The sequence below is a fragment of the Arachis hypogaea genome, chromosome 20, assembly GCF_003086295.3.
Source record: "Arachis hypogaea cultivar Tifrunner chromosome 20, arahy.Tifrunner.gnm2.J5K5, whole genome shotgun sequence".
NCBI classification, from domain to species: domain Eukaryota; kingdom Viridiplantae; phylum Streptophyta; class Magnoliopsida; order Fabales; family Fabaceae; genus Arachis; species Arachis hypogaea.
The window spans coordinates 22,103,399-22,116,209 of NC_092055.1; the positions used below are offsets into that span (position 1 = coordinate 22,103,399).

Here is a 12,811-nt window from a genome sequence, read left to right on the forward strand (position 1 = left end):
ACATATTTATAGATATCTTCAAATCAATTGATTTAATTAGTTGTTTCTAGAAGTAATATATTTTATCTAATTAAAAGATTCAAATTAAATATTTAAATCAAAAGAAAAATATTTAAACAAATTTTCCAAATATAAGCACTATCTAAATTTATTTTATTATTGGATAAGTAAATATGCAAATAATGTGTGAGATAGCAGCATTTGCAACTCTATAAGACCAATTTATTATCATCATAATTAAAATATCATATTAGGATTAATTTATTGTAACAAGAGCCTATAAATAAGATGAACAATACAGTTGATTAGACATATAATTAAAAAAAAAGAAAGAGAGCACAAAGTGATTTTTGCAAAATGGCTATTAATAATGTTGCTACAAAGTTGTTTTTGTGCATTTTTTTTGTGGCTTCACTTTCTGCTAGTACCTTAGGTATCAAAATTTGTTTTAAAACTTAATTACATTGTTGTTTGATCATGAGATAGTTATAGTAATTATCCCTAAATTTTGATTTTCGTGCTTAAATTTGAAGTAACAAAAAATGTTTCCCAACATTATTATTACACTTTTTTCTAAAACTTTTTTTCCTTTCACATATAAAGTATTCTTGTGATCGGATGGTATGATCTAATCATTTTTTGTTATTAAATTATGATCCAATTATTGATTGAGTAATTGTTACCGATAATCTATTGAATTCTTGGTCGCTCATGTATTAAATTATAAACTAAATAATACTGCTTTTGTTTCAAATTTCATTTTATAATAAAAATCGGGTGCACTTATTTGAATTCTTTTTCTAAAATAAATAAAAAGATCATGAGAGAGATTATAGATTTCTTATACGGAGATTTCAATTATTTTTAAATATTCATACAAATATAATATTGTTATCATATTATATTTAAATGCACATTTCGATTTAGATAGAAATTCTAATGGATTTGTTGTGTTTATTATTACCGCAGACGCAAGAGGTGGAATAATGTATAGGACTATTAATGATGCAGTAATGTTTTGCATTCAAGGACAATGTCATGCTGAAACTTGCAACAAGTTATGTGGATCTAAAAGTTTTGCATATGGTCGTTGTACGGGTCCAAGAGGTTGCTGCTGCTATTAATTAGAGATATATTTCTTCTAAATCATGGAGAAAATAATTAATAGGTTAAGTGAAATGTTATTCTCATTGTGTTTGATTATGTGTATCTCGAACAAATATATCTTTATGTATTTCATAAAAAAAATAAGTGGAAGAGAATTAATGAAATAAAAGTTATTGAAGTTTTTCTTTAATATGATATCATATGCATAGTTATTACAAAATTAAAATTTTATTACTTTTTTTCAGTCAAAAATAGTTTTTCTTTTGTTGTTAATACAATTTTTTGAATCTTCTTTAAAAGTATGAAATATATAACTAGCAATAAAATTTGTGCAATGAACAAGTTTAATTATATAAAAATTATATTTTATTAGAATATATTTTTTTATAAAAAGTTGGGCATACATGTATATTAAGAAAATCTATATTAATTATTGTGATTATAAATTTGCAATTTTCATGGAATTTTTTTTATTTTAGTTTCTTTCGTTAGTTTGCATTGGTAAATATGATACCAATACTGAATGAAACAAATTAATTAATAGTATACATTAAAATAGACACTTTTAATTTTTATTAGACCAAATAATTGAAATTGAGTAAAAGATTTTCACATTAAATTGTTAGGGGCTGGAATTATCCCTTTTTGTCAGAGATTACATTGTGGTTTGTGAAAATAGTAAGGTCGAGTTGTATATTTAATTTTTTTGTTTTTTTAATAATAATAAATCATATGACTATATCAATATAAATTTATTATTATTATTCTATTTTTATTATCAATTCAAATATATTACGTGAAAATAAAAAGAAATGCACATAAATTAAAAGAAATACGTACGTGAATAATTATATTTTGTAGAAGTTTGTACCCCTTTATAAATGATGATTAGATGACTACATATTTACCAAAAAATCAATAGTCACTAACCACGTCGTTTTTATAAAACATATTTATTGATATATCATATCTTATTAAGCTAGATAGCATGATTTTATTTAAATTTAAAAATTTTGTTGATTTGTATAATTTTATCAAATTTGTAATTAAATTCATATTTTTTTTCAATTAAATCTCTATAATGCTTTTAATTTTATAATTAAGTTATTTTCATGTCAATAACGTTAAAATAAATGGAAAATTCTTCCCAAAAAAATGTGGTCAAAGATTAATTAGATTTTTAATTGTGGGTACTTTTAATTTGCGAAAAAATATTTTACTAACTCTAATATTTTTCACAATGACAAAGACTCAATTACAAAAATAAAAGTTGTATACGTACCCAATTAAAAGGAAAAAAACTATAAAAATCTAATTATAAATTTAGTAAAATTACAGGAATTAAGAGAGCACTGAATCTAATCTTTTCAAAGAAGCGCATAAAGTCCTCTTATGTTTTTTTTTTATTTTACCAAAGATAGCGAGACTCGAACCTGTGACCTCTTAAGTCTTAAGTGAGTATAGAGAGACTATGCCATTTTAAGTATAACTAATTGCAAAGTCCTCTTGTGTTTACAACCCAATATTTTAATACAAGAAAGTCGAAGTATATTTTATTAGACAAACTTTTTTTTTAGGATCCATTATAATCAAGGTTCAGAAAACCGGACCGGTCATCAACCCGCTCTAGTCACTGGTTTACTGGTCTAACCGGTCTAACCGGTGGTTCAACCAGAAAAACCGTTTTAGAATAGAATAATAAATAAATTATAAATACACATCCTAAAATATAATTATAGTCTAATATAAATCTTAAAATATCTTCAAAATTTAAAACACTATATAAAATATCATCAACCAAATACATATGATCTTATCTAAATCCAAACTCAAAAGTTAAATAGTAATAAAAGCATATCTAAATATTAAAACCAGAAGAAGCAGATGCTTGGCTAAGAACTATATATACTTCAATGTTTCATAAGGCCTAAACATTAAAACCAAGGTAATAATAATGCTACAACTTTTAATTACAATATAAAAATTTATATAGACAGGATTCTCTCTATAGGTGACAAAAACATAACTAATCACTACTTTTCTCTTATGTCTTATGCACAGAAGTTGATAGAATACAAGAAAGAAAGAATAGGAACTTGAGATTTGAGAAGGCATATGGGATATAAGAAAAAAGAAGACAGAACAAATAAACCCTATGATCATTAAACTAAACAACCAAAAACCAAAAATAATTTGACAATTGCAGGAATAATACTTATGATAAACTGTGTATACTATAAACAAACATTAATAAATTGGTTGTCCTACACAGTTAATAGGAACTATTATTCTACTACCCTAGTTCCAAATGCTTCTCTTTTTAGATCCCCCAACAGTATAACAAAAGTATCTGTGAGCTGTTCACATCCTTGTTGGGATTTAATTACAAAGGTGTGAAATATGGTGTCATTTGCAGCTGCGAGTTTTGAATCAATAACATTGATTTGTGCCTCTTGGAATGTTTGGATCACTCTTGAAACTGGATGAGAATCAAGAGGGCAACTCACCCTAACAATCACCTCATCCTGTGCTGCTTCAATATCCACATCAGCATTAACAAAACAGAGTAACAAATTAACAATTACAAAGTAACAAATTAAACAAGGTAACAAATTAACAGTTACAGAGCAGCAAAAGTGCAAAACACTAAATTGAAGACCGAAGAAATTGAACAGAAATCAAAGTTCCCAGAATTGGCTGTTGATCCCAAATTTTCATTGCATTGGCAGCCATTCAACACAACACAATTCTGCCTAGTGCCTATAGCATTCAGCCATTCAACACAACACAAAAACATCAATTGGCTGGAAAACACCAAAACAGCAAGACACATTAGGCGTTCTAAAGCAGCAAAACACCAAAACAATACAACATCAACATTAGGCGTTCTGGAATCAGAACCATACATTCTAACATAGAAGATGAAAGTATGAAACAGAGAAGATGAACGAAGACCAGCGACGACGAAGGGAGAGGCCAGCGAAGACGAAGCGGCGGTGCTGAGGAGCAGGCAACGGCGGTGGCAGCCTGAGGACCACGGGGACGCTGGGAGCCTGGGAATGCTTTAGAAGGGGCTAGGCTGAGATGAATGAACGGGCGAACTGGGGAAGAGACCACGCGACGGTGGTGGCAGTCACGACCAGCAAACCCCGGCGACGGCGGTGGCGACTGGGCTGGGGTTTTCGAATGCTTCAGAAGGGGCTAGGGTTCACCGTTCACGCCTAGAATCTGGAGTGAGACTGAGATGAATGAACGGAAGAAGAGACCACGCGACGGTGGTGGCGTCTGGGCTGGGGTTTTCGAATGCTTCAGAGGGCTAGGGTAGGGTGTGAGAGTAACTGAGCAAGAGACAGTGAGAGTGAGACTGCGATTTGGGAATGGGGAAGAAGGGGCCAAGGGGGGTTCCGAGTGGTAACGGGTCGAGCGAGTCGGGCGGGTCAGATTTCAGTTTTTTATTTTTAAAAATACCATTAAAAACGGCGCCGTTTAAGTTTTTTAGAAGAATCGGCCGGTTTTTAACCGGTTCAGCGATTTCTTCGCGGTTTTTTTCCCGCTGGTTAATACAGGAGGACCGGACCGCATGCATTGCCGGTTCGCGGTTAAACCGGTCGAACTGGCCGGTCCGGTCTGGTTTTCAGAACCTTGATTATAATAATGAAAAAGATTTTTGCATATCCGTAATTAAGCAAATGTTTCTTTCGAATATCTGTTTTCAGTTTGCAATAAAAAATGGGTAAAAATTTACATTGGACATACACGAATGTACACTTCACAAGCAATACTTTTATCAAATTCAAAATGAATTCGACCATATATACTTCACAAGCAATACATTTATCAAATTTAAAATGCATTCGACCGCAAAAACGTTATAACCTTTTGTTTATCCATCTCATATGGGATATCCCTTATAGCTGTGACAATCACACATACTTATTTGTAATTTGTGTAATTATTTTAAAATAAAATACTTAGCTTATGTTATATTATAATTAGTATTTTGGATCTCAACACTTAATATAGAAATCAGATTTTAATTAGATATATAGATGCTTTTTTATTACTTTTTTACTTTTAATTTGGGTTTTCTTTATTGAAAGAATAAAATAATTGTAACACCCTAACTATCAAAAGTAACACTTCCGGCTGCGCCACTCTGATAGCTCAAATATTACGACGACTCTTATACTATTTAATACTAAAATATGAGCCTGTTTAAAACTTAAACTGAATTTTTCGAAAACATACACTCATACTTACAATATAAGATACAATACTCATCGGAAATATATATATATATATATATATATATATATTAATTTACAAACATCCCATATCCACATCCTATCCCACTTATAAAACTTGCAAAGCTAAAGGCAAGGAAAACACAAATACTAAAACAATACAGAAATATCGTCTAACAGAAAAGAATAAGCTCTTTTGAACTTCATTGTCCGTAACCTGAAAAAGGAAAGACCTGTAGAGGAGTGAGAACATCATCCTCGAAAGGGTTCTCACTATAGGATTGCAGAATTACTATAATAGGATACGCGAGATAAAATCGTTACAGTGATTAATAACCGCCTTATGCATCTTTTCAAAAGCAAGGGTTTCCTATCAAGAAAAATCTAAAATCTTTTCTAAAAAAGGAAACTGTTCGATCCTTAAAAATTCAAAATTCTTTCAAAAGGTTTATCTATGCTGAACTAAATTAGCTTTTCATACTTTTCAAAACCAGAAACATCAACCAAACATGGCCTTCGGCCCACCTCATGATCAACCACGGCTCTAGGCCCAAACAGGCCAAACAACCCAAACAACAACCAATCACCACAGTCCAACAGAGTCTCAGTTGCAAACACAAGTAGGGAAGTACAAGCACAAACAAACAGTTACTGCAAGTAGAACAATTAGCAGTTAATCACAAGTAATCACAAAGGCAAACTAAGTACAATATGCACACCCAAACAATGTCACATAGATGCATATGCTGAATGCCTGTCCTAGTGGCTGATGATATCATCTGTCGGTTATAAAGCCAACCCGACAAGTCCTGGTAGCTAACCATTGGACTGTTCCTCTATCATGCATCCCCAACCCGAGTCATTCACAATCATAATCATAATTCACATCCAACACCCTCACTGGTGTATATTCACGGGGACGAGCTCATCCGGAACTTTCACAGTATCCGGCCACACTTACGACATAGGGTCAGCAGAGTATCGAGTCTCAACCTGGGGCACGTGGTGGCTAGCCGCTGTTTCTACCCAGGGAAACTCGTATCTCAGATAATTAAAAGTGCAATAATCACAATATCAATAACTCAGCATATATGCATTTATTCTCAATCATAAATCAACATTCATCTCAGCCATCCGGCTTAAATTCATGATTCATAGTCAGCCATCCGGCTCATAACATATTCCAAAATTAGCCATAATTCATTATCATATACAGCCATTCCGGCTCATAACAAAATAGCATTTCCACCATCCAACATCATCAAATTCATAAAACCTTCATTCAAGCCATAAATCACTTTTTCTCAATTCACTTCACTTTGAAATCAAAAATAAACTCTTTTCAGTTTTGGCTTTAAAGTTCTATTCCTCAAATCATCTCAGGCTTATAAGCCACTTTTACTCAAAGTAGGCTCCCTTTTTAAAAACAAAGCCACCTTCAGCATCCTCTTTCCAAAACTTCCAAAACCATGGAAAATTAAAGGTATATTTTGAAATATTTAAAATCATCTATCTAACAACGGGATTTTATAACAAAAGTTCCTCGGTAGAGTCTCAAGTCTTTAGGGGAGAATAACATAACTTATTTCCTCAAATTCGCTTAAAATCTTTAAAACATTGGCTTCCTGATTTGAGTAATAAAAATAAGATCTAAGCCAAACCGAGTCGTGTAATCAATTACTCCTTTTAAAGCCATTTTCTTTACTTAAACAAAACCAACTTTAACCCCATGATTAATTCTAAAGCATTTCAAACTGCTTAAAAATTGTTTTAGTCTTGCAAAAATTCAGAATTCAAAGAGTACTTAAAACTTTTTCCCAAAACATTGTAAAATAAAACTTGTCAATAGACGTTCAGGTTCTTTCAAATTCACTGAAACTCCTCCGATTGAAACCATCAAGTCAAATTCAAAGACATAAACCCTTTTCACATTTAAAACAGTCTTAAAACATAAGTTTCATCTACATAACTTGCTCCCAAAAGAGATGCAATACTTTTCTTAAGAAACAAGACTAAATCACATTTTCCTTTTTAATAATTTATTTCAAAAGCATAAGTCATCCCTTTCTTAAATAATCCAAATAAAATAGTAGAAGTTTTTAACTCATAATTTTCCAAATAACATTTCACTAAAGTCGCGGATTCTATCGGAATTTTAACAACACCTTCCTTAAAACTTGAAATCTATTACCCTTTTCGGGTCCCATCCAAACCAATCAACAACCCTCTTTAAAGGGTTCGAAAGCAAATCAGTGCAAAAATCCAACTGAATTCAAAGATACATTCCATTTTCATATTTCAAGAAAACCAAATCAAACTCAAGTCGATTTTCAACGGATTAAACTTGATTTCAAAGCTTTAAAGAAGCGACTTTAAAGAAGCACTTCAAAATCGTCCGTTTCATAAAACCAAATAATGATTAAATCAACCAAGCATTCGTATTCATCCAAAACAACCAACATTACATAAGACTTATACAATCACCCAAATATACATTTTTAGCACATAATATCCATATATAATAATTTCAAATTATAAAGTATGGTTTTCGAAGAAAGGCTCCTACCCCGAATAATCGAAACCCAAAAGCTACACAACGCGTCAAAATCCTTTCTCCTCGGCCCGTAACCTCGGCAACTGTAACCTCAACTCCAACCCACTTCCACAGCGACCACAGCAATTCTAATCACAACATAAAATGATCGAGACTCAATCTTATAGCAATTAACGCCGCAAAACCTCAGCGTACGATAACATAGCAGTGATTACAGGCTTTTCAAAACAAAGACGCTTACCGCAACTAAGAAGAAGTGACTGAGTCAAGAAGAGGCATCCCCGGCGGTGGTTCCGGTGGCTACAGGACTGCTCCTGGCGGCCAGATCAGCGGCGAGGCTTCTTCCTCCTTCCGCAACAACAATAGCGGTGTTTTCCGGCAACCATAGATCTCCGACAATAGTAACAGAAGCTCCAGCTAAGCACCGGAGAGCAGCAGTTGGCAGTGGCAGAGGTAAACTGCGGTGACGGGATGGCAACTACCAGACACGGCGCCTCCTCCTCCTTCCTCCGCCTCCCTCCCTGCGTCTGCCACCCTTGTGCGTTCTCAGCGTCGGCAGAGATGGGCATGCGGCAGCAACAACCAAACGTGGTGGCGAGCTCCCTTCAATGGCAGCGCTGACGGCGAAAACAACCCACGGCGACGGACCCTTGGTGGCGGCGACAGCCCAACAGTACGGTGACAGATCGGCGGACAGAGGCTCCTGCTTCGCGTTCCTCTCTGCGAGCTCCCTCTCTCTCGTCGGTTTCTTCTCAGGCGACGGCGACGACTTCTTTCGGTGGCGGCGGCGGGCCAGTTGCGATAGAGGCAAAAGCGCGGACCACACCTCCTCTCCAGTCTCAGACGCAAGCTCTCTCTCTCCCAACCTTTCATGCTCAACGGCGACCCTTACGGCTCCCTTCAAGGCAGCGACGACGGCGGCCTCGTGGCAGCAGAGCGCGGCGACAATGAAGCGTCACCTCCCTCCTCCGCGTCACTCTCCTCTCCTGGCGACAGCAACGGCGACGGCACTCCTCGCCAGCACCCCACCGTCCCACTTCCCCGATTCCCCCTCCCCTGGTTCCTGACTCTCTATCTCTGTTCTGTTTCATGAATGCTGCTGAATTTGGGAAGAGGTAGTCAGCTTAGGGTTTCGACTGCTGAGGGTTAGGGAGAAAGGGTAAGAGTGTTGTGTGAAAATTAGGGTTAGGGTTAATTTGGTAAATTTTGAATAAAAGTAGGGATAAGATAGTAATTAGAAATAAATTTTAACCCAACAATAATAATGTATAAAAATACTATTTGTTCATCAATTTTACAAATTATTTTTAATAAAATATTTAAAATAAAAAATTAGAGATAATATAATTAATTTCTCTATTTTCCAAAACAGTAGTATTAATATTTTAGAATATTAATTATTTAGTCCAAATCATATAAAATTCTTATTATTTCATAAGTACTCACATTATAATTTAAATATATAAAATAATTCAATAATTATGAAATTAAATAAAATCTTCATTTTAATTATCAAAACTTGATTTAATCGCTCTCAATAAAATAATTTCTGAAAGTAAAATCTCTAATAATAAATAAATTTAAAATCAGTTTATAATAAGATTCCTCAAAAATTTTGGATTTTATAATAATGATTTAAAAATATTAAGACACAAATTAAATAGAATATATATACAAATTTGGCACTTTTTTATACTTTTTGTTTAGTATATTTGAAATTCAAATTTAAATAAATGAATATAGAGGAAAAAATTATATATTTTTCTACTCACGAAAACATCTATATATACATATTGACAAGTCAATTGATTTAATTGTTTGATAGATAATTTAGTTTTAGAAAATTATTATATATATATTTGTTTTGGTGTCTATTATTATATTCGTTTGGTCAACAAAATAACCATATTTATATATATCATCAAATCAATTGATCTAATTAGTTGTTTCTAGAAGTAATATATTTTATCTAATTAAAAAATTCAAACTAAATATTTAAATCAGAAGAAAAAATATTTAAACAAATTTTCCAAATATAAACACTATCTAAGTTATTTTATTATTGGGTAAGTAAATATGCAAATAATGGGTGAGATAGCAGCATTTGCAATCCCATAAGACCAATTTATTATCATCATAATTAAAATATCATATTAGGATTAGTTTATTGTAACAAAAGCCTATAAATAAGATGAACAATACACTTGATTAGACATATAATTAAAAAAAAAAAGAGAACACAAAGTGATTTTTGCAAAATGGCTATTAATAATGTTGCTACAAAGTTGTTTTTGTGCATTTTTTTTGTGGCTTCACTTTCTGCTAGTACCTTAGGTATCAAATTTTGTTTTAAAACTTAATTACATTGTTGTTTTATCATGAGATAGTTATAGTAATTATCCCTAAATTTTGATTTTCGTGCTTAAATTTGAAGTAACAAAAAATGTTTCCCAACATTATTATTACACTTTTTTCTAAAACTTTTTTTTCCTTTCGCATATAAAGTATTCTTGTGTTCGGATGGTATGATCTAATCATTTTTTGTTATTAAATTATGATCTAATTATTGATTGATTAATTGTTACCGATAATCTATTGAATTCTTGGTCGCTCATGTATTAAATTATAAACTAAATAATACTGCTTTTGTTTCAAATTTCATTTCATAATAAAAATCGGGTGCACTTGTTTGAACTCTTTTTCTAAAATAAATAAAAAGATCATGAGAGAGATTATAGATTTCTTATACGGAGATTTCGGTTATTTTTAAATATTCTTACAAATATACTATTGTTATCATATTACATTCAAATGTACATTTCGATTTAGATAGAAATTCTAACGGATTTGTTGTGTTTATTATTACCGCAACAGACACAAGAGGTGGAATAATGTATAGGACTATTAATGATGCAGTAATGTTTTGCATTCAAGGACAATGTCATGCTGAAACTTGCAACAAGTTATGTGGATCTAAGAGTTTTACATATGGTGTTTGTACGGGTCCAAGAGGTTGCTGCTGCTATTAATTAGAGCTATATTTCTTCTAGATCACAAGAGAAAATAATTAATAAATTAAGTTGAGTATTTTTCTTATTGTGTTTGGTCATGTGTATCTTAAGCAAACAAATCTTTATGTATTCCATAAAAAAAATAAGTGAGAGAAAATTAACGAAATAAAAGTTATTGAAAATTTTTTTAATATAATATATCATATGCATAATTATTACAAAATTAAAATTTTATTACTTTTTCCGATCAAAATAATTTCTCTTTTATTGTTAATACAATTTTTTGAATATGCTTTAAAAGTATGAAATATATATAACTAGCGATAAAATTTGTGCGATGAACAAGTTTGATTATAAAAATTATATTTCGTTAGAATATGGTTTTTTAAAAAAGTTAGCCATGCATAATAAGAAAATATATGTTAATAATTGTGATTATAAATTCTTAATTTCCATAGAAAACTTTTTTTTATTTTAGTTTCTTTCGTTAGTTTGCATTGTTAGATATTGAAATTAATATTTAATTGAAATAGACACTTTTAAGTTTTATTGGACCAATAGAATTGAATTGAGTGTAAGATCTCCACATTAAATTATCAGGGGCGAAATTTTCTCTATTTTTGTAAAGATTGCATTGCCTTGTGAAAATAGTCAAGCTCGAGTTGAATGTTTAGTTTTTTGTCATTTTTTTAAATAATAATGAATTATATGACTATATCAATATAAACCTCTTAATATTCTATTTTTATTATCAATTCAAACATATTACATCTAAATAAAAAAAAATACACACGTGAATAATTATATTTTGTAGTAGTTTGTACCGCTTATGATGAGTTGATGACTATATATTTACCAAAAAATCAATGGTCATTAACGATGTCATTTTTATATAACATATTTGTTGATATACTATATCTTATTAAGCTAGATAGCATAATTTTATTTAAGTTTAATAATTTTTTTGATCTTTATAATTATATCAAATTTATATTTAAATTCATATTTTTTTAATTAAATTTTTATATTATTTTTAATTTTGTAATTAAGTCATTTTCGTGTCCCAAATTTTAAAATAAATAGTATATTATTCCCAAAAAAATATTTGATCAAAGATTTAATTAGATTTTTAATTGTGGATACTTTTAATTTACGGAGAAATATTTCATTATTAACTCTAATATTTTTTACAATGACAAGGACTCAGTTACAAAAATAAAAACTATATACGGACCCAATTGAAAGAAAAAAAATATAAAAACCTAATTATAAATTTAGTAAAATTACAAAGATTAATAGAGTATTAAATCTAATATTTTCAAAGAAGCGCATAAAATAGTCTTGTGTTTACGGGTCAAAGTTTTATACAAGAAAGTCGAATTATATTTTATTTGATACAAACTTTTTTTTGAGGATCCATTATAATAATGAAAAAGATTTTTGCATATCTATAATTAAGCATAGTTTCTTTTAAATATCTGTTTTCAGATTTCAATCAATAACGAATAATTTTATAGGACATACACCAATACATACTTCACAAGTAATGTATTTATCAAATTCAAAATGGTTTCAACCGCAAAAATATTCTAATCTGATTAAACATTTCATTTATCCATCTGATATCTGATATCCCTTATAGCTATGACAATCACACATGCTTATTTGTAATTTGTGTAATTATTTTAAAATAAAATACTTAGCTTATATTATATTGTTATTAGTATTTTAGATCTCAACACTTAATATAGAAATAAGATTTTAATCATAAATATAGATGCCATTTTATTACTTGCTTACATTTAATTTGGGTTTTCTTTATAGAAAGAGCAAAATAATTATTTGAAAACATTTGAGGCACAAATTAAATTAAATAGAATATATATATATACAAA

General features: G+C 30.8%; 1 long non-coding RNA gene across 1 annotated transcript; it reads right to left on the reverse strand.

Moving 5' to 3' along the window:
* Nucleotides 1-3,296: 3,296 nt before the first annotated feature.
* LOC112783755 (uncharacterized) lies at nucleotides 3,297-10,995 on the reverse strand. Its single transcript, XR_011878726.1, has 2 exons — nucleotides 7,918-10,995; nucleotides 3,297-3,637 (listed from the first exon to the last, which is right to left on the reverse strand). It is a non-coding gene; the product is annotated as an uncharacterized lncRNA (long non-coding RNA).
* Nucleotides 10,996-12,811: the final 1,816 nt, after the last annotated feature.